This window comes from Cyanistes caeruleus, unplaced genomic scaffold, assembly GCF_971803275.1.
Source record: "Cyanistes caeruleus unplaced genomic scaffold, bCyaCae1.hap1.1 HAP1_SUPER_30, whole genome shotgun sequence".
In the NCBI taxonomy this organism is placed as follows: Eukaryota; Metazoa; Chordata; class Aves; order Passeriformes; family Paridae; genus Cyanistes; species Cyanistes caeruleus.
The window spans coordinates 1,546,609-1,566,726 of record NW_028256295.1 but is presented as its reverse complement, the minus strand read 5'-3'; positions in this window follow the sequence as shown (position 1 = coordinate 1,566,726).

The following is a 20,118-nucleotide window of genomic DNA, read 5'->3' as shown; positions in this document are numbered from 1 at the left end:
AGCCCTGGGCAAGGCGGGACCGCCTCGGTTCGCATCGTTCCGGTGCAGCCATCCCAGTCCATGTGGTCCCAGTCTCTGGTGCTGATCCATACGGTCCCGGTCTGTGCAATCCCAGTCTGTGCAATCCCAGTCTGTGCAATCCCAGTCTGGGCAATCCCAGCCCATGGATCCCAGTCTGTGTGGTCCTGCATGGCACACACTCCAAGAGTCTGGAATTCCAGTTGCCAGCAAGGAAAAGATGTTCCTGCCCTTGAAGGCAAAGCTCTTGAGAAGGGGCCGAGTGCCAAGTGCAGCAAGATCTTACAGTGACATTTCCCTGCCAGCCCCCAGAACTTCACCCATGCTTGTTGTAGCTCCTGGATTGGGAATTAAATCAGGGCAGGGTCTCTGGTGGGAGCTGCCCTGGGTGCAGGGAGACGCTGATGTCAGCGTTCAGGAACACACATAATCACAGATTGATTATATGCAGGTGCTTTATTGAAGCACATGGGAACTTGGGGTATCAGCAACCCAAATCTAGCTCCATCGTCTTTGTGCAAAGTGCACATATTTATACAATTTCAGCTGTAGCAGTAATCACTATAACAACCTTATCAATATTGCTTCATTAATATTCCTTGATTAGCTTTATCAATATTGCTTCATGAGAGTTAGCTCATCCTTGTACGAACATGTACGAATCTTATCTCTGGGTGGGTATCTTGGAATCCCCAAGTACCAGTTCCCATTACTGTAAACATTTCAGCTTGCTAGCCCATCCCCAATACCAGACATTCTTGTGGCCTACTTCTACATGGTTTTAAGAAACACTTTCAGAAACATTTAACCCCATAGTAACAAGGCTTTCACTGCTGGTGTGTCACAGAGAGTGGAAAACTGGGGCTGTCACTGCTGTGGTGTCACAGAGAGGGGAACACTGGGGCTGTCACTGCTGTGGTGTGTGATAGATTGACATTTAAGTGAAAAAGAGAAACAGCTAAAGAAGTTAAGGTTGCTGGAGGCTGATGGGAGTTTTTTCTCCTGGCCTATAACCGGTCATTTCCGAGAACTGACAGTAGTTTTGCCCATTGAAAAGTGATATCAACCTGTGAACACCACCCTTTAAAACTTAAGCCTGGGAATTTGTCTTTTTCTTTAGTTTCTGGCTTTTGAAGAGGTAACAGGGCTCTGGTTCAGCCTCCTCCCCCACAAACAGGACAAGGCTGCAGGGGGAGCAGGGCTGGCCTGAGTTCTGCGGTTCCTGGCAGGGGATGGGGACTGTGAAGTGACAGGAGCCCCGTCCCAGAGGGAAGTACTCCCATCTGTCCTACTGGTCTGGCCTTAATGTAAATCTTTGAGTTGATCAAAGAGTCATTGCTAAACAAAACCTTGGTTTTGCCTGCTGACATTGCTGGTCAGGCGCTGTCCCAGGAGATGCTCTTGATGGTTGCCTCTTTTCCTGGGCATGGCACTGGAGGAGGTCCAGGCCCAGGTGATGCCACTGAAGGAAATGTGCCCTCAGCCCAGGGATGCTCAACACAGACTCCCCCAGCCCCTTGGGGCCCTGCCTCTGGTCACAGCAGCCCCTGCCTGGCTCCTGCCTGCCCACACCAGGGTCAGCCCTGCCTGCTCCTGGACATGGAGCTCAGCCAGGGCTGGTGCTGTGTGGGCTTTGCTGGTGGTACCAGCCAGACACTGGGGTGAGAGCTCCATCTCTTTATTGGAACAGAAGAGCTGTGCTGGGCCCTGCCCTGGCAGGAGGGACCCACCTTCAGTCCAGGCCACAGAGCAGGGCGGGTCCCTTCAGGGACACAGGGCCTTGCTTTGGGTCGTGGCAGCATCTGCACGGCAGCAAGCTGGTAATGCAGCTGTGACAGGGACATCACGTATGGGCATGGAGATGTGAAATGTGTGGTGCAGGTGTCCCTGAGGGAGGTGTTGGCCTTTCCTGTGAAGCTGCAGAGGGGAACCTGTTGAGAGAGGAGATGGCTGAGGCCCCAGCTGCAGCTGGCACACAGGGACCCTCCTGCACACTGGGAGATTCTCACTGTGCTCACAGTTTCCCTCAGAAGACTAAGAGCTGAATGTGGATGGGCTTAGCAGCTGATCTGCAGGCCAAACAATTGAGGTAGCAAAAGAAGAAATTGAGAAAATACAAGTTTATCCATAGCAAGGAGGAAAACAAGGCCATTAGCATGGAAACCAATAAAAAGGGATATAAGGGGTATTTACAGTTGTAATAAATGGAATTGGTTCGTGCTAACTAAATTGTAACTGTTATTAAAGTTATTATTAGAAACAATCAAGAATCAGTGTTACAAAGCAGATGTACCCCTTTGCAGATGTTACATGTCAAAATTAAGGTACAGGATGTAGTTTAGAAGATAAATGGTGTCTCAAGACCAAAATTGCCTTGAGATGGACCAAAATTAGAACAAATTTAGGCATTGGGCCTAAAGATTAGTAAACATAAGGCTAATTAATAGACTTACATAACACAATGCTCAGTATGTATGCACAAACGTGTAAGGTTATCCAAAGGACAATGAGGAAGAGGAGAAGCCTTCACCAAAAGACCACCGAAAGAAGACTGAAGACCCCCTAACAACAAGTGAGGCATGTGCCGTGAAGAAAAGTGATGTAAAGTCAGAAAAACTTGAAATAGGAGGGAACTTAGAGGAAACATTAAGGAATATGTATAAGGATACAGTATATAAGTTTAGCTTGAAGTGCTTTGTTTTGAACTTGAGGCAGGGTGGGAAGCCTCTGTACCCTGGTCAGTTTTGCTTATGCTTTAATCATACTTAATTACTAGCAGATTATATATATACATTTTAATTTTTATTAGACTGTAGTATTTTACTAAACTGTATTCTTTTATACCACATTACTATTCAATTTAGTAAATTGTATTCATTTTTAATTAAACTGCCATTAACCCAAGGGACCTAGTTGTCAAAATTCTAATTTCATTTATAACAATATTTTAACAAAGAAGGCTGTTACAACAACATTGGTATTTACCAAACATGACACAACATGAGCTATATTAACAAAGAAGGCCCCTTATAGTGACAACATTCTACTGCTCAAACTGTAAAACATCTTTGTGTACTGATCAGGAGGTCACGATTTACTCTTTACAATCCTGATGCTGAATGTCTCCTGAGGAGGTCTGGTCAGGGAGAAGAACGAGCCCCTTGTGGGCTGCCCCTGTTTGGACAACCTGCTCCTCACCCTGAGCCTCAGCATGTCTGACATCACCCACCTGGGACTGACATCCCAAAACATTGAAAACATTTCTCTTTATAATTTTTCTTTATAATTAAAATCTAATTAATTAATAAAAATAATTTTTTAAGTTCATAATACTATTATTCTGAATTTTTATAACCTAATTTTTATATTTATATAAAAGAATTGATACATTTTGCGCAACTAAAAACATTATCGGTCCTTGGTTCCAAGTACCACAATTCCCTTCATTAATTAATTGACCACTATTTCTCCCTCTTTATGCTAATTACACATATTTTTAGTCCTTTGATCATCATTTTTATCATTTTCTCAGACAGGTAAAAGGGGCCACTTTGGGGTCCATGGCGACTTTTCTGAGGAACATTTGGGGCAGTTTTGGGTCGGGGGACAGAACTTAGAGAGAACTTGGGGGTCTGGAGGACACATGGGGAGCCGGGAGGGCACTTGGAGCGGCATTTAGGGATTCTGTGAGACAATTCGGGGTTCGGGGGAGCACTTGGGGGTCCAGGGGGGCACTTGGAGGTCAGGGAGGGGAATCTGGGGGCCCTTCGGGGTCCGGGCGGGCACTTGGGGGGCTGTGACAGGGAATCTCTGGGTCGCGGGGGATGATGGGAGTTGTAGGCGCCGGTATAATGAGGCTTAATGGGGCCGCGGAGCATCACGGGAGTTATAGGCGCAGCTTCAATGGGTTCCGGTACGGCGCGGGGCATGACGGGAGATGAAGTCCCGCCCGGAATAGCGCTCTATGGGTGCCGCGGAGCATGATGGGAGCTGTAGTCCCGGAAGCGGCTCGGAAGGCGCGTTCGGCGGTGTGGGGAAGCGCTTGGAGAAGACTTCTGCGTCCGAGCTGCAGGTGCTCGGGGCGAATGTACACGGCTCGGGAGCACTTGGGGGGAACCTGGGGAGCTGTGACCGGGCTCTTTAGGGCGCGGGGCACGGCAGGAGGTTTGGGCGCGGAACTGTGTTGTGGGATGATGGGAGATGAATTCCCAGCAGTGGCTGGAAGGGGAATCTGTGGGGTCGGGAGCATTCAGGGATCCAGGGACACTTTGGGGGGCCTTGAACGGGCACTGAGGGGGCACTCGGGGATCCTGAAGGATCTGGGGGACACATGGGACCTATGGGGGGCGATCCCGGGGTTCTGGGGAGTGCAGGGCATATTCCCAGTTCCTCACAACCTGGTCTCAATTGCCCCCTGCAGGCTCCTACTCACTGCCAGTCTGATCCCAGTATGATCCCAGTATGATGTCAGTACACAGCCAGTGCAATCTCAGCCACTGCCAGGATGATCCCAGTCCAAACCAGTCCCTGCCAGTGCTGCCACTCCTGGGATCCCCCAGCCCTCTCTGTGTTCCCCCCTCCCACATCTCCCCAGAGGAGCCCCAAGGGCTCGCAGTCCCCAGCCAGGGTTCCCAGCCAGCCCCAGGTTGGATCTGCAGCCCCCAATTTTCCCAGTTTCCCTCTCCTTTTCCCCGGGCCGGGTTCCCCCCGTCCCCAGCGGGTGGGAGCAGCGGAGAGCCCCGCGCTGCCCATCCCGACCTGTCCCGGCTCCATCCCCGCTCCTGCCGTGGGCTGTGAGGGGTTTGGGAACGGGGCACCGAGGGTGTCGCTGCTCCTGGGGGAGGAGGGGGAGGGATGGAAGAGGAGGGATGAAGAAGGAGAGAGAGAAAGGATGGAAGTAGGAGAAGGAGGTGGGGTTATGGAGGAAGAGGAGGAGGAAGGATGGAAGGGGAGGAGAGGGAGGAAGAGGAGGGACAAAGGAGGATCACGGAAAGGAGAAGGAACCACAAGGTTGAGCACTCCTTGAATTCATAGCCCCCTCCTGTGGGATCATCACCCACCATCCCACAGGTGATGGGGGAGTGGGAGCTTTGCCCGGATATCCTGGGGGGGTCCCTGGGTTGGGTTTATTTTGCGGGCGGGGAATGTTTGGAGAATGTGGAACTCCAAAGCTGAGTGGAAGATCCTACTTGGGGGGACATTGGGGGGTCTCACCATCCCTAAGTGGGGAAATGGAAACAGGGGGAACTTTTCGGATTCCTGGCACTCCCAGCAGCCTGGGGATGGTAGGGACCGAGCAGACAGGTTGTCCCTAGTACAAGCTTGACTCCCAGCAGCTGGGACAGGCGGGAACCCTTGAACCTTCTCTTCTTGAAGACAGGGGAGACTAGAGATGGGGAACTCCTGGGAGGCATTTTCAGAGCTGAATATTGGTGTTTTTTGGAGGTTTTATGGACCCCAGATGTTCGGTGACTTCTAGAGATGAGCTTGGACAGAGGGACCTGCAAACTCAATGTCCTCATCCCTTGTATTTCCCCAAACCAGGATTTCCCATTCCCAAACCTTGGCTGGATGGAGAAGGAGGCTGTGAGGAAGAGGAAGATGCTCCAGGACACCCAGGCAGGTGAGGAGGAAGTCAGTGCCCCTTTCCCCCTCTCTCCTGCTCCATCTCCCAGCCCAGCCTGGCCCCCGGCTGCAGGACAACCCCGCTGCCGACGCCGTCCTGCCGGGGACGCACTGGGGGGATCTCCTTCCCCTTCCCTCTGGCACGGAGGCAAATCCCATCCTCTCCTTGTCCTTCCTCCCCCAGACAAGGAGCTGAGGATGGAGACCAGGGAGGACAAATCCCCACAGGAGAAGCTCATGGAAGAGGCTGATTTGAGCAGCTCCACAGCACAGGAATCCAATGGGGAGGAAAATCCCCAGAGATCCCGCAGGAGAAGGGGCTCCAAACCCAGCCCAGGGTGCTCTGAGGAGGAAAGACCCACCCTGTGCCGGGAAGGCGGCCGGAGATCCAGCCGGGGCTCTGAGCTGGTGGTCCATGAGCAGCTTCAGGATGGGGAGAAGCGCTACAAGTGCTTGGAGTGTGGGAAGAGCTTCAGCCAGAGCAACAGCCTGATCTGCCACCAGATGATCCACACTGGGGAATGGGCCTATGAGTGTGAGGAATGTGGGAAGGGCTTCAGCTGCAGCTCCGAACTCATCATCCACCAGCGCATCCACACTGGGGAGAGGCCCTACGAGTGTCCCGAGTGTGGGAAGAGGTTTCAGACCAGCTCAAATCTCCTCAGGCACCAGCGGATTCACACGGATGAGAGGCCCTTCCGCTGCCCTGACTGTGGGGAGGGCTTCAAGCAGAACTACACCCTCATCACCCACCGGCGCATCCACACTGGGGAGAGGCCCTATGAGTGTGGGGAGTGTGGGAAGAGCTTCAGCCGGAACTCCAGCCTGATCTGCCACCAGAAGATCCACACCGGGGAACAGCCCTATGAGTGTGAGAAATGTGGGATGACCTTCAGCCGGAGGTCCCATCTGACCATCCACCAGATGATCCACACTGGGGAGAGGCCCTATGAGTGTCCCGAGTGTGGGAAGAGGTTTCAGACCAGCTCCAGTCTCCTCGAGCACCAGCGGATTCACACGGATGAGAGGCCCTTCCGCTGCCCCGACTGCAGGAAGGGCTTCAAGCACAACTCCCACCTCATCACCCACCGGCGCATCCACACTGGGGAGAGGCCCTATGAGTGTGGGGAATGTGGGAAGAGCTTCAGCCACAGCTCCAGCCTCAACACCCACAAACGCCTCCACACTGGGGAGACACCCTACGAGTGTCCCCTGTGTGGGAAGAGCTTCACCTGGAGATCTAGCTTGACCCAACACCAACGGCAGCACCAGTAAGGGAAGCTCTGCAAATGCCCCAAAGTACAGGAAGAGCTTTGTGCACTGCTCCAGCTTCATCCCCCCTTGGAAAATTCAAGGTTGGCAGAGACCTGGTGATCCATGTCCCTTTGATCCATGCTGGGGAGACACCTGTACCTTTTCCTGCCTATGGCAATGACATGATGTGGGATCAAAGAACGTGAGGGTCTGGCCATGGCCCTTTTGTTATATTCAATCCCATCTCAGGTCATTGCCAGGGGCAGGTGTTGGGGGTTAGGTGTCTTTTTTTTTTTAATTCTGGATTGCCCGTGGAATTTTTACCCATTAGTTGTGGGGACAGCCTAACTGTGGGTACTTGGTGGGTGCTTGACAAAAGGCAAAGAGTTTGGCCGGGCCCAGGGAGGGAAGGGGGGCAGGAAAAGAGGAGAGCGGGGACAGTTTGGGGGCCTTTCTTCAGCTTCAGAGAAGGACACTTTGGGTGCAGAGATGCTGCGGTGGGCACAAGAGAATTTCACCATCACCCACAAAGAGCTGCTGCTTTTTCTCCTTCTCCCCTCTTTGTTGGTGGCCTCGCACCCCCTGTCCTGCCGGGATGTGTGGCAGTGCCAGGCACCGCCGTGGAGCTGCTGATCCACCTCAGCCACCGGCCCAGGATCTCAGCTCATCCCTGCTGTTCCAGCTGAGTGTTCCTCAGAGCCCTGCAGGAGCACCGGGACTGCCCGCCCGAGGGGGTTTGTGAAACAAAGCCTCTCCTCCATCCCATCTCAGCCGAGAAAGCTGTCACGGGGTCCCTGGTTCTGTTTTCTTGCTAATGCTGTAGTTATTGTTGTTTGTTTGCCTGGTTATAAATACTAATAAAGAACTGTTATTCCTATCCCCAGATCTCTTCCTGAAAGCCCCTTGATTTCAGAATTATAATAATTCATAGGGAGGGGGTCTACGTTTTCATTCCAGGGGAGGCCCCTGCCCTCCCTAGCAGACACCTGTCTTCCAAAACAAAGACAGATGGGGAGTTTCTCCATCCTCCTCATCCTTGTGGGGCCGGCAGTGCTCTTGGTTCCTCATGCTCTTTTTGTGGGGCCTTTTGTGTCTGTGCCCCTCCGACTTAGGGGGACAGGGGATATTTGCTGCCCCCTTTCTGCTTCTGGGAAGCCTGTGCGGGCTCTTTGTCCCTCTCTGATTTGGGGGGTGCCAGTGTTGTCACCATCCTGGCATCCCCCGGCTGCTCTTTGCCATCTGCCAGGCCAGGGATGTTCTCTGTCCCCTTGCAATTTGTGGGGCTGGCACAGGCACAATTTCCCTCCTCTTTGGGGGGGCTGGCAGTCTCCCCTTCCCCCTCTGACTTGGGGGCTGCTGTGGCCACCATCCATCTCTTATTTTGGGTTGCCAGGTATTTATCTCCCTTCAGTTTGGGGGGCCCGGGGATCGCCTCCATCCTCCTCCAGTTTTGAGGGGCCTGGGAGAAGTCTCTGCCTCCCACCGATTTGGGGGGACTGGTGCAGGCTCCACCCCCCTCTGATTTTGAGGGACAACCTGGAGGAAAGGCACCAAAAGCTTGACAAAGGCTGAAGGGAATGCTCTGGTTACCCCTTTTGCCAAGAGGTTCCCTTAGCTGAAGTTGCTAACAAGGACCAGACTCGCCAGCCCGCAGTGGGTTTTGGGTTGTTTTATTTCCTGGGCCCTCAGTCCTGCATGGGACACGGGAACTGGGTGCTGTAGAGGCTGCACCAAGGCATCAGAAATGCCCAACAGCCAAGGTTGGTAGAAGATCTGCTCCAGCACTGGCCAGTCCATGGGGTGCTTGCACAAACAGCAGCGGATCAGATGTTGGCACTCTGGGGAGAGAAGGCAGAAAGCGGCGCTCACTTGCAGGAGGCTCCTGCCCAGCTGCTCCCGGCGCCTGCAGAAGCCGGGCCACGCTGCGTGTGCTGGGAGCTGCCCTTGGCGGGAGAGCGGCACGGCAGGACAAGCGTCCCCTCCTTCAGCCAAGCGTGCCACACCCAGCCTGCCACGGGCCACCTGCTGCAGCCGGCCCTTGAGGGCACATGGACGTCCCACGCAGCTGCGGGATGGCCGGGCTGGGCTGCGCGGTGCCACCTGCCAAAGCCTGCCTGCTTCAGGCCGCGTACCAACCTGGAGAGACCTCCTGCAGGAAGAAGAGCTGCCCCAACACGGTGTCACGCTCGTTCTCAAAGGGCAGGAACCCGCACACCATCTCCAACAGCAGCACGCCCAGGGACCAGATGGTCGCCCCATCGCCGTGGTAGCAGCGCAGGCCGATCCACTCGGGCGGGCAGTACGTGCGTGTTCTTAGGGGAGACGGGCGGCGCTGCTCAGGCGCAGGCTGCTGCCTTCCAGAACCTGGCGCCAGTTTCCTGCCAGAGGCAGGGGCTGCAGCCATGGCCACAACTTCCCCCCAAGGCCTGCCTGCCTCCCCCTGACAATGGGCCAAAGCCAAGGAACCATTCTGCAAGGCTGAGAACTCCAGCGGAGCAGCCCAAGGCCTTGTGGGCCTGCCAAGCCGAGGAGCCGGGGCCCGGCTTTTGCAGCCCCTTTCTGTCGGCAGGGCTGGCAGCCGGCTCCTGGGGCACAGCACCTGCCCCGTGCCACAGGGCAGCCGGCAGCCGGCTGAACGCTGCACCCCGTGGCCCAGGAGGGAATGGGGCTGTGCAGTGCCTGGCACTGGGAGCAGGGCCCGCGCTCTGGGCTCACCGGCAAACTGTGTGAAGGCCCGCTCCTGGAGGAAGGTGCCGCAACCGAAGTCGATCAGCTTCAGGTCCCCAGTGTCTGGGTTGACGAGGAGGTTCTCTGGCTTGATGTCCCGGTGCAGGACGCCGCAAGCCGTGCAGTGCCATACGGCCTCTCTTAGGGATGGAGGCTGTCAGAGATAGTGGAGGCTCCTGGCACCATGGACGTTCTCTGACAGTCTGAGCTTCTTGCACGGATGGCGGGTCTTCTCTGCTGTGCCATCCTTGCAAGGCTTGAGGCTCTCCCAAGGATGGTCAATCTTGCTGAGAGCAGCCTCCTGAAGGGATGGCGGCTGCTGGAGAAGCTGGGCGAGCCACAGCAGGGCAGGTGGCCTCACCTCATCAGCTTCTCCAGTTCTTTCCACAACACCTGCCACATCCCAAAGTAGAACGGCACAGATGTCCCATTGTGTGCCCAGTGCCGGATCATCACTTCCTGCAGCTCTTGGGCCACCGCTGCTGGAGCTCTCCAGAGGGCTTGCAGGAGCACCTGGCCGCCGGCGAGGGGTGGCCTGAGGCCTGGAGAACCTGGGAGCTGCAGGGGCTGCTCGGTTCCTCCATGGGCCTCTGGGCCTAACCCTGGGGTGCTTCCTCGTCTGCCGCCTCCGTGGTTGCCAGTGGCCACCGGCCCAGCAGACAGCCACAGCGGCCAGCAGCAGGACAAGGGCAGGCATCAGGACACCACCGTCACCCATGGCTACGGCACGTCCCATGGCGACTGCACTGGCAGCTGTGGGGGCTGGCCCGGTTTATATAGGGCTGGCACGGTGATGTCACAGTGCTGTGGCCAGGACAGCTGTGTGACATCATGGCCCTGCATCACACCAGAGCTCAACCCCTTTGTGACATCATGGCCCTGCGTCACCCCAGCCCTCACCAGTTCCACGGGAGCGAGGAAGGGGCTCCCTGTGGGCACTCGAGCACCCTCTGGAGCAGAGGAGAAGGAAGATTCTTGTCTAAATAGGACACGGGGATGAGGAGGGGAACGGTGATGGTGTCACCTCCTTGCTGGCAGAGCATGGGACATGGATTGTCCAGTTGGGGATTGCAAAGTGCATGGACAGGACAAGCCCTGCTCAGCAACATGGAAACCATCGGTGTGCTGTCCACTACATTCCCATGCTGAATCGGAAGTTGGATTCAAATCCAGCTCTGTGCCTCTTACTGGGATTTAAATGGATGTTATCCTATTGAAAACCAGTACCTTTAATACTTTAGGGATCTCTGACTTCAGGGAATTGAGGTGCAAATAAAATGAAAGGGTATGATGGAGTTTGCGTCTGCCTAAAATTAACAGTTTAATAAGAAATAAAATAAGGACAACGCCCATAAACCGTGCGCAGTATAGGGACAAACTGCAAAGACCAGGACTACGGGCAGACACAAAAATATACAGGGTAGGTCTGAGGGCAGAGCCTGAGGGCATGGGTCCAACCACAAACTGGGGTTAGAAATATGCAAAATACTGCAACAAATAACAACCAATCAGGGGAGAGAACCAGGAACATTCTAGAAACATAACCTTATAAGGGGTGAGTGGATTAACATATTAACTGCCATAAGCCCTTTCTCTTTGCCACATCTTAATCAAATGCTTCCCAAGGCTTGAACTTAATGCCTCTTTTTTTTTTCTGGGTGAAATTCGGCTGGCTTGGATCCCCAGCGAGGCACATTCCCTTATCACATTAGTCAGTTCTTCGCCCAACACTCCCTGTTCCCGTTCATTTCACACTGGGATTTCTGCTCCAGAAGGATTCTCTGAGGGACACAATTAAAAGTCTCTCATGGAATGGGCAGATCCAGATTTAACAAGTGGGAAAGAGTTTAACCCTACTATCTGTCTAACTGGTCCCAAGGGTGGAGACCTGAAGGAAACTCATGACTGGATTCAGGTCATAGATCTGCAGATGCCAAGGAGATATTAAATTATCCTCCTTGGAATTAAAGCTGGGAATTTTTCTTTCTCTGGAGCAGTAAATTAGGATGTTGATGGGCCCCCCTTCTCTGCTCGCTCTGACCCTCCTGCCCTAGCCTCGCTCGGTTCCATTCACGTTCCTCCTGTAAGGGACACTCTCCACACAGATCATGGCTCGGATTCCTTGGATCCTCAGCAGTGTTTTTCCTGGATTTTAGCCAGGGCTTCCCTGGTTTTGGGGCAGGCTGGAGTGTGTGGAGCTTTCTGCAGCCACCGTTAGGGGTGTGTGTCTTCCTTTTCCCAGCAATTTCCCTCTATCTTCCCATTACCGACGTTTCTCCTCTCCACCTCTTCCAGCTCCATGCCATGTTGACAGGAGCTCAGAAAGAGCAGGAAAACAGAAACAAGCTCCACAGCGAATTCCTGGAAGAAAAATCCATGGATGGCCAGGAGGCTGCTGTGGCTTCTTCCTGAAAATCAGGGCTGTTGGGAGCACGGCACAGGGTGTCCCAGGACTTAGAGCTGGACACTGAACCCTCCTGGATCTCCTTGGCACCCGTCCCAGGCAGGGATGGTCCTGGATATCCTCCTGGATCTGCCCCAGGACGGTCCCTGCTCCCTGGGGTGGGATGGGACGGGTAGAGGACAAGGAATGAAGGTCAGGAGAATACAGAGATGCTTCTTGCCACTGCAGCAAGAAATCTGGTGCACGGAAAGCTCAGCTGGAGATGAAGGTGGCCAAAAATGTGAGGCACAATAAAAATTGACTTGTTTAATCCATTAATAAAAAAAAATTAAAAAATAGAAATTACATCATCCCCTTCCAGGATGTGGATGGTCCCCTGACAAACATGGACACAGACACAGTGCAGGTTTTCTAATGCATTTATTGCCTCTGTCTTCAACACTCACCCCTCCCTTCCCAGAGGAAAACACGCATTGTACCAAGGGACACTGCAAAGTCCTTGAAGAGGGCAAGCCCTGCTCAGCAGAAACCAAACCACCCCAGACTGAATCACAGCATTCCCATCTTGAATCCAAACCCAGCACGTGCCAGCTCTTGGGAAGAGAGGAACCCCATGGCAGTCAAAACCAGAGCAGTGGGACAAGCATGAGCGCTCTTTGGAATATCCAGATTTATTTAGAATGGAGACTCTGCGGAAGTTGGTGAGCTGCTAAGAGAAAACTCTTGCAGTCCTCGCCAGCCATTTCAGGAGAGCTCCCCAGAGACAGAGGAACTTCACCTCCCTTTGTCTCTGGGGGATCTTCTCTGGCACAGGGGAGTGGTTGTTTGAAGTTGGTGCCACTGTGGCGTCCTGAGATCCAGGGCTTGACACAGGTGGCAGCAGCACTCTTCCTGATGTGCTGCCGCTTGCTCCAGGGAAGGATTCATTGCAAGGGGCTGAGCTCCGGTTCTGATTTCCAGGCTTTTCCAGGCCATGTTCATCTTCAGGGATGAGCCAGGGCTGTGATCCCTGAATTGGGTGGGGCCGTGATGTCACAAAGGGGTTGAGCTCTGGTGTGATGCAGGGCCGTGATGTCACACAGCTGTCCTGGCCACAGCACTGTGACATCACCGCGCCAGCCCTATATAAACCAGGCCGGCCCCCGCAGCTGCCAGTGCAGTCGCCATGGGACGTGCCGTAGCCATGGGTGACGGTGGTGTCCTGATGCCTGCCCTTGTCCTGCTGCTGGCCGCTGTGGCTGTCTGCTGGGCCGGTGGCCACTGGAAACCACGGAGGCGGCAGACGAGGAAGCGCCCCAGGGTTAGGCCCAGAGGCCCATGGAGGAACCGAGCAGCCCCTGAGGCTCCCAGGTTCTCCAGGCCTCGGGCCACCCCTCGCCGGCGGCCAGGTGCTCCTGCAAGCTCTCTGGAGAGCTCCTGCAGCTGCAGTCCCTGCATGGCAGTGGCCCAAGAGCTGCAGGAAGTGATTATCCGGCACTGGGCACGCAATGGGACATCTGTGCCACTCTACTTTGGGATGTGGCTGGCGTTGTGGAAAGAACTGGAGAAGCTGATGAGGTGAGGCCACCTGCCCTGCTGTGGCTCGCCCAGCTTCTCCAGAAGCCACCATCCCTTCAGGAGGATGCTCCCAGCAAGATTGACCATCCTTGGGAGAGCCTCAAGCCTTGCAAGGATGGCACAGCAGAGAAGACCCGCCATCCGTGCAAGAAGCTCAGGCGGTCAGAGAACGTCCATGGTGCCAGGAGCCTCCACTATCTCTGACAGCCTCCGTCCCTCAGAGAGGCCGTATGGCACTGCACGGCTTGCGGCGTCCTGCACCGGGACATCAAACCAGAGAACCTCCTCGTCAACCCAGACACTGGCGAGCTGAAGCTGATCGACTTCGGTTGCGGCACCTTCCTCCAGGAGTGGGCCTTTGCACAGTTTGCCGGTGAGCCCAGAGCGCGGGCCCTGCTCCCAGTGCCAGGCACTGCACGGCCCCATTCCCTCCTGGGCCGTGGGGTGCGGCATTCAGCCGGCTGCCGGCTACCCTGTGGCACACGGCAGGTGCTGTGCCCCAGGAGCCGGCTGCTGGCCCTGCCAACAGAAAGGGGCTGCAAAAGCCGGGCCCCGGCTCCTCGGCTTGGCAGGCCCACAAGGCCTTGGGCTGCTCCGCTGGCGTTCTCAGCCTTGCAGAATGGATTCTTGGCTTTGGCCCATTGTCAGGGGGAGGCAGGCAGGCCTTGGGGGGAAGTTGTGGCCACGGCTGCAGCCCCTGCCTCTGGCAGGAGGCTGGCGCCAGGCTCTGGAAGGCAGCAGCCTGCGCCTGAGCAGCGCCGCCCGTCTCCCCTAGGAACATGCACGTACTGCCCGCCCGAGTGGATCGGCCTGCACTGCTACCACGGCGATGGGGCGACCATCTGGTCCCTGGGCGTGCTGCTGTTGGAGATGGTGTGCGGGTTCCTGCCCTTTGAGAACGAGCGTGACACCGTGTTGGGGCAGCTCTTCTTCCCGCAGGAGGTCTCTCCAGGTTGGTACGCGGCCTGAAGCAGGCAGGCTTTGGCAGGTGGCACCGCACAGCCCAGCCCGGCCCTCCCGCAGCTGCGCGGGACGTCCATGTGCCCTCAAGGGCCGGCTGCAGCAGGTGGCCCGTGGCAGCTGGGTGTGGCACGCTTGGCTGAAGGAGGGGACGCTTGTCCTGCCGTGCCGCTCTCCTGCCAAGGGCAGCTCCCAGCACACGCAGCGTGGCCCGGCTTCTGCAGGCGCCGGGAGCAGCTGGGCAGGAGCCTCCTGCAAGTGAGCGCCGCTTTCTGCCTTCTCTCCCCAGAGTGCCAACATCTGATCCGCTGCTGTTTGTCCAAGCACCCCATGGACCGGCCGGTGCTGGAGCAGATCTTCTACCACCCTTGGGTGTTGGGCATTTCTGATGCCTTGGCGCAGCCTCTGCAGCACCCAGTTCCCGTGTCCCACGCAGGACTGAGGGCCCAGGAAATAAAACAACACAAAACCCACTGCGGGCTGGGGAGTCTGGTCCTTGTTAGCAACTTCAGCTAAGGGAACCTCTTGGCAAAAGGGGTAATCAGAGCGTTCTCTTCAGCCTTTGTCAAGATTTTGGTGCCTTTCCTCCAGGTTGTCCCTCAAAATCAGAGGGGGGTGGAGCCTGCACCAGTCCCCCCAAATCGGTGGGAGACAGAGACTACTCCCAGGCCCCTCAAAACTGGAGGAGGATGGAGACTATCCCCGGGCCCCCCAAACTGAAGGGAGATAAATACCTGGCAACCCAAAGTAAGAGATGGATGTAGCCCAGAGCATCCCCCAAGTCAGAGGGGGAAGAGGAGACTGCCAGCCCCCCCAAAGAGGAGGGGAATTGTGCCTGTGCCAGCCCCACAAATTGCAAGGGGACAGAGAACAGCCCTGGCCTGGCAAAGGGCAAAGAGCGGCCAGGGGCTGCCAGGATGGTGACAACACTGGCACCCCCCAAATCAGAGAGGAACAAAGAGCCCGCACAGGCTTCCCAGAAGCAGAAAGGGGGCAGCAAATATCCCCTGTCCCCCTAAGTTGGACGGGCACAGACACAAAAGGCCCCACAAAAAGAGCATGAGGAACCAAGAGCACTGCCGGCCCCACAAGGATGAGGAGGATGGAGAAACTCCCCATCTGTCTTTGTTTTGGAAGACAGGTGTCTGCTAGGGAGGGCAGGGGCCTCCCCTGGAATGAAAATGTAGACCCCCTCCCTATGAATTATTATAATTCTGAAATCAAGGGGCTTTCAGACAGAGATCTGGGGATAGGAATAACAGTTCTTTATTAGTATTTATAACCAGGCAAACAAACAACAATAACTTCAGCATTAACAAGAAAACAGAACCAGGGCCCCTGTTACAACCTTCTCAGCTGAGACGGGAAGGGATGGAGGAGAGACTTTGTTTCACAAACCCCCTCGGGCGGGCAGACCCGGTGCTCCTGCAGGGCTCTGAGGAACACTCAGCTGGAACAGCAGGGATGAGCTGAGATCCTGGGCCGGTGGCTGAGGTGGATCAGCAGCTCCGCGGCGGTGCCTGGCACTGCCACACGTCCCGGCAGGACAGGGGGTGCGAGGCCACCAACAAAGAGGGAAGAAGGAGAAAAAGCAGCAGCTCTTTGTGGGTGATGGTGAAATTCTCTTGTGCCCACTGCAGCATCTCTGCACCCAAAGTGTCCTTCTCCGAAGCTGAAGAAAGCCCCCCAAACTGTCCCCGCTCTCCTCTTTTCCTGCCCCCCTTCCCTCCCTGGGCCCGGCCAAACTCTTTGTCTTTTGTCAATCACCCAGCAATTACCCACAGTTAGGCTGTCCCCACAACTAATGGGTAAAAATTCCACGGGCAATCCAGAATTAAAAAAAAAAAGACACCTAACCCCCAACACCTGCCCCTGGCAATGACCTGAGATGGGATTGAATATAACAAAAGGGCCATGGCCAGACCCTCACGTTCTTTGATCCCACATCATGTCATTGCCATAGGCAGGAAAAGGTACAGGTCTCTCCCCAGCATGGATCACAGGGAACATGGATCACCAGGTCTCTGCCAAGCTTGAATTTTCCAAGGGGGGATAAAGCTGGAGCAGTGCACAAAGCTCTTCCTGTACTTTGGGGCATTTGCAGAGCTTCCCTTACTGGTGCTGCCGTTGGTGTTGGGTCAAGCTAGATCTCCAGGTGAAGCTCTTCCCACACTGGGGACACTCGTAGGGTGTCTCCCCAGTGTGGAGGCGTTGGTGGGTGTTGAGGCTGGAGCTGTGGCTGAAGCTCTTCCCACATTCCCCACACTCGTAGGGCCTCTCCCCAGTGTGGATGCGCCGGTGGGTGATGAGGTTGGAGTTGTGCTTGAAGCCCTTCCTGCAGTCGGGGCAGCGGAAGGGCCTCTCATCCGTGTGAATCCGCTGGTGCTCGAGGAGATGGGAGCTGATATGAAACCTCTTCCCACACTCGGGACACTCGTAGGGCCTCTCCCCAGTGTGGATCATCTGGTGGATGGTCAGATGGGACCTCCGGCTGAAGGTCATCCCACATTTCTCACACTCATAGGGCTGTTCCCCGGTGTGGATCCTCTGGTGGCAGATCAGGCTGGAGTTCCGGCTGAAGCTCTTCCCACATTCCCCACACTCATAGGGCCTCTCCCCAGTGTGGATGCGCCGGTGGGTGATGAGGGTGTAGTTCTGCTTGAAGCCCTCCCCACAGTCAGGGCAGCAGAAGGGCCTCTCATCTCTGTGAATCCGCTGGTGCCTGAGGAGAGTGGAGCTCCTCTGAAACCTCTTCCCACACTCGGGACACTCGTAGGGCCTCTCCCCAGTGTGGATGCGCTGGTGGATGATGAGTTGGGAGCTCCAGCTGAAGCCCTTCCCACATTCCTCACACTCATAGGCCCATTCCCCAGTGTGGATCATCTGGTGACAGATCAGGCTGTTGCTCTGGCTGAAGCTCTTCCCACACTCCAAGCACTTGTAGGGCTTCTCCCCATCCTGAAGCTGCTCATGGACCACCAGCTCAGAGCCCTGGCTGGATCTCCGGTCGCCTTCCCGGCACAGGGTGGGTCTTTCCTCCTCAGAGCACCCTGGGATGGGTTTGGAGCCCCTCCTCCTGTGGGATCTCTGGGGATTTTCCTCCCCATTGGATTCCTGTGCCGTGGAGCTGCTCAAAACGGCTTCTTCCATGAGCTTCTCCTGCGGGGATTTGTCCTCCCTGGTCTCCATCCTCAGCTCCTGCTCTGGGATAGGAAGGACAAGGAGAGGATGGGATTTGCCTCCGTGCCAGAGGGAAGGGGAAGGAGATCCCCCCAGTGCGTCCCCGGCAGGACGGCGTCGGCAGCGGGGTTGTCCTGCAGCCGGGGGCCAGGCTGGGCTGGGAGATGGAGCAGGAGAGAGGGGGAAAGGGGCACTGACTTCCTCCTCACCTGCCTGGGTGTCCTGGGACATCTTCCTCTTCCTCACAGCCTCCTTCTCCATCCAGCCAAGGTTTGGGAATGGGAAATCCTGGTTTGAGGAAATACAAGGGATGAGGACATTGAGTTTGCAGGTCCCTCTGTCCAAGCTCATCTCTAGAAGTCACCGGACATCTGGGGTCCATAAAACCTCCAAAAAACACCAATATTCAGCTCTGAAAATGCCTCCCAGGAGTTCCCCATCTCTAGTCTCCCCTGTCTTCAAGGAGAGAAGGTTCAAGGGTTCCCGCCTGTCCCAGCTGCTGGGAGTCAAGCTTGTACTGGGGACAACCTGTCTGCTCGGTCCCTACCATCCCCAGGCTGCTGGGAGTGCCAGGAATCTGAAAAGTTCCCCCTGTTTCCATTTCCCCACTTAGGGATGGTGAGACCCCCCAATGTCCCCCCAGGTAGGATTTTCCACTCAGCTTTGGAGTTCCACATTCTCCAAACATTCCCCCCTGCAAAATAAACCCAACCCAGGGACCCCCCAGGATATCCGGGCAAAGCTCCCACTCCCCCATCACCTGTGGGATGGTGGGTGATGATCCCACAGGAGGGGGCTATGAATTCAAGGAGTGCTCAACCTTGTGGTTCCTTCTCCTTTCCGTGATCCTCCTTTGTCCCTCCTCTTCCTCCCTCTCTTCCCCTTCCATCCTTCCTCCTCTTCTTCCTCCCTAACCCCACCTCCTTCTCCTACTTCCATCCCTTCTCTCTCTCCTTCTTCCTCTATCCTCTTCCATCCCTCCCCCTCCTCCCCCAGGAGCAGTGACACCCTCGGTGCCCCGTTCCCAAACCCCTCACAGCCCACGGCAGGAGCGGGGATGGAGCCGGGACAGGTCGGGATGGGCAGCGCGGGGCTCTCCGCTGCTCCCACCCGCTGGGGACGGGGGGAACCCGGCCCGGGAAAAAGGAGAGGGAAACTGGGAAAATTGGGGGCTGCAGATCCAACCTGGGGCTGGCTGGGGACCCTGGCTGGGGACTGCCAGCCCTTGGGGCTCCTCTGGGGAGATGTGGGAGGGGGGAACACAGAGAGGGCTGGGGGTTCCCAGGAGTGGCAGCACTGGCAGGGACTGGTTTGTACTGGGATCATCCTGGCAGTGGCTGAGATTGCACTGGCTGTGTACTGACATCATTCTGGGATCATACTGGGATCAGACTGGCAGTCAGTAGGAGTCTCCAGGGGGCAATTGAGACCAGGTTGTGAGGAACTGGGAATATGCCCTGCACTCCCCAGAACCCCGGGATCGCCCCCCATAGGTCCCATGTGTCCCCCAGACCCTTCAGGATCCCCGAGTGCCTCCTCAGCGCCCGTTCGAGGCCCCCCAAAGCGTCCCTGGATCCTTGAATGCTCCCGACCCCACAGATTCCCCTTCCAGCCACTCCTGGGAATTCATCTCCCATCATCCCACAACACAGTTCCGCGCCCAAACCTCCTGCCGTGCCCCGCGCCCTAAAGAGCCCGGTCACAGCTCCCCAGGTTCCCCCCAAGTGCTCCCGAGCCGTGTACATTCGCCCCGAGCACCTGCAGCTCGGACGCAGAAGTCTTCTCCCAGCGCTTCCCCACACCGCCGAACGCGCCTTCCGAGCCACTTCCGGGACTACAGCTCCCATCATGCTCCGCGGCGCCCATAGAGCGCTATTCCGGGCGGGACTTCATCTCCCGTCATGCCCCGCGCCTTACCGGAACCTATTGGCGCTGAGCCTCCAACTCCCGTGATGCTCCGCGGCCCCTTTAAGCCTCATTATACCGGCGCCTACAACTCCCATCATCCCCCGCGACCCAGAGATTCCCTGTTACAGCCCCCCAAGTGCCCGCCCAGACCCCGAAGGGCCCCCAGATTCCCCTCCATGACCTCCAAGTGCCCCCCTGGACCCCCAAGTGCTCCCCCGAACCCCGATTTGTCTCACAGAATCCCTAAATGCCGCTCCAAGTGCCCTCCCGGCTCCCCATGTGTCCTCCAGACCCCCAAGTTCTCTCTAAGTTCCGTCCCCCGACCCAAAACTGCCCCAAATGTTCCTCAGAAAAGTCTCCATGGACCCCAAAGTGGTCCCTTTTACCCTGTCTGAGAAAATGATAAAAATGATGATCAAAGGACTAAAAATATGTGTAATTAGCATAAAGAGGGAGAAATAGTGACCAATTAATTAATGAAGGGA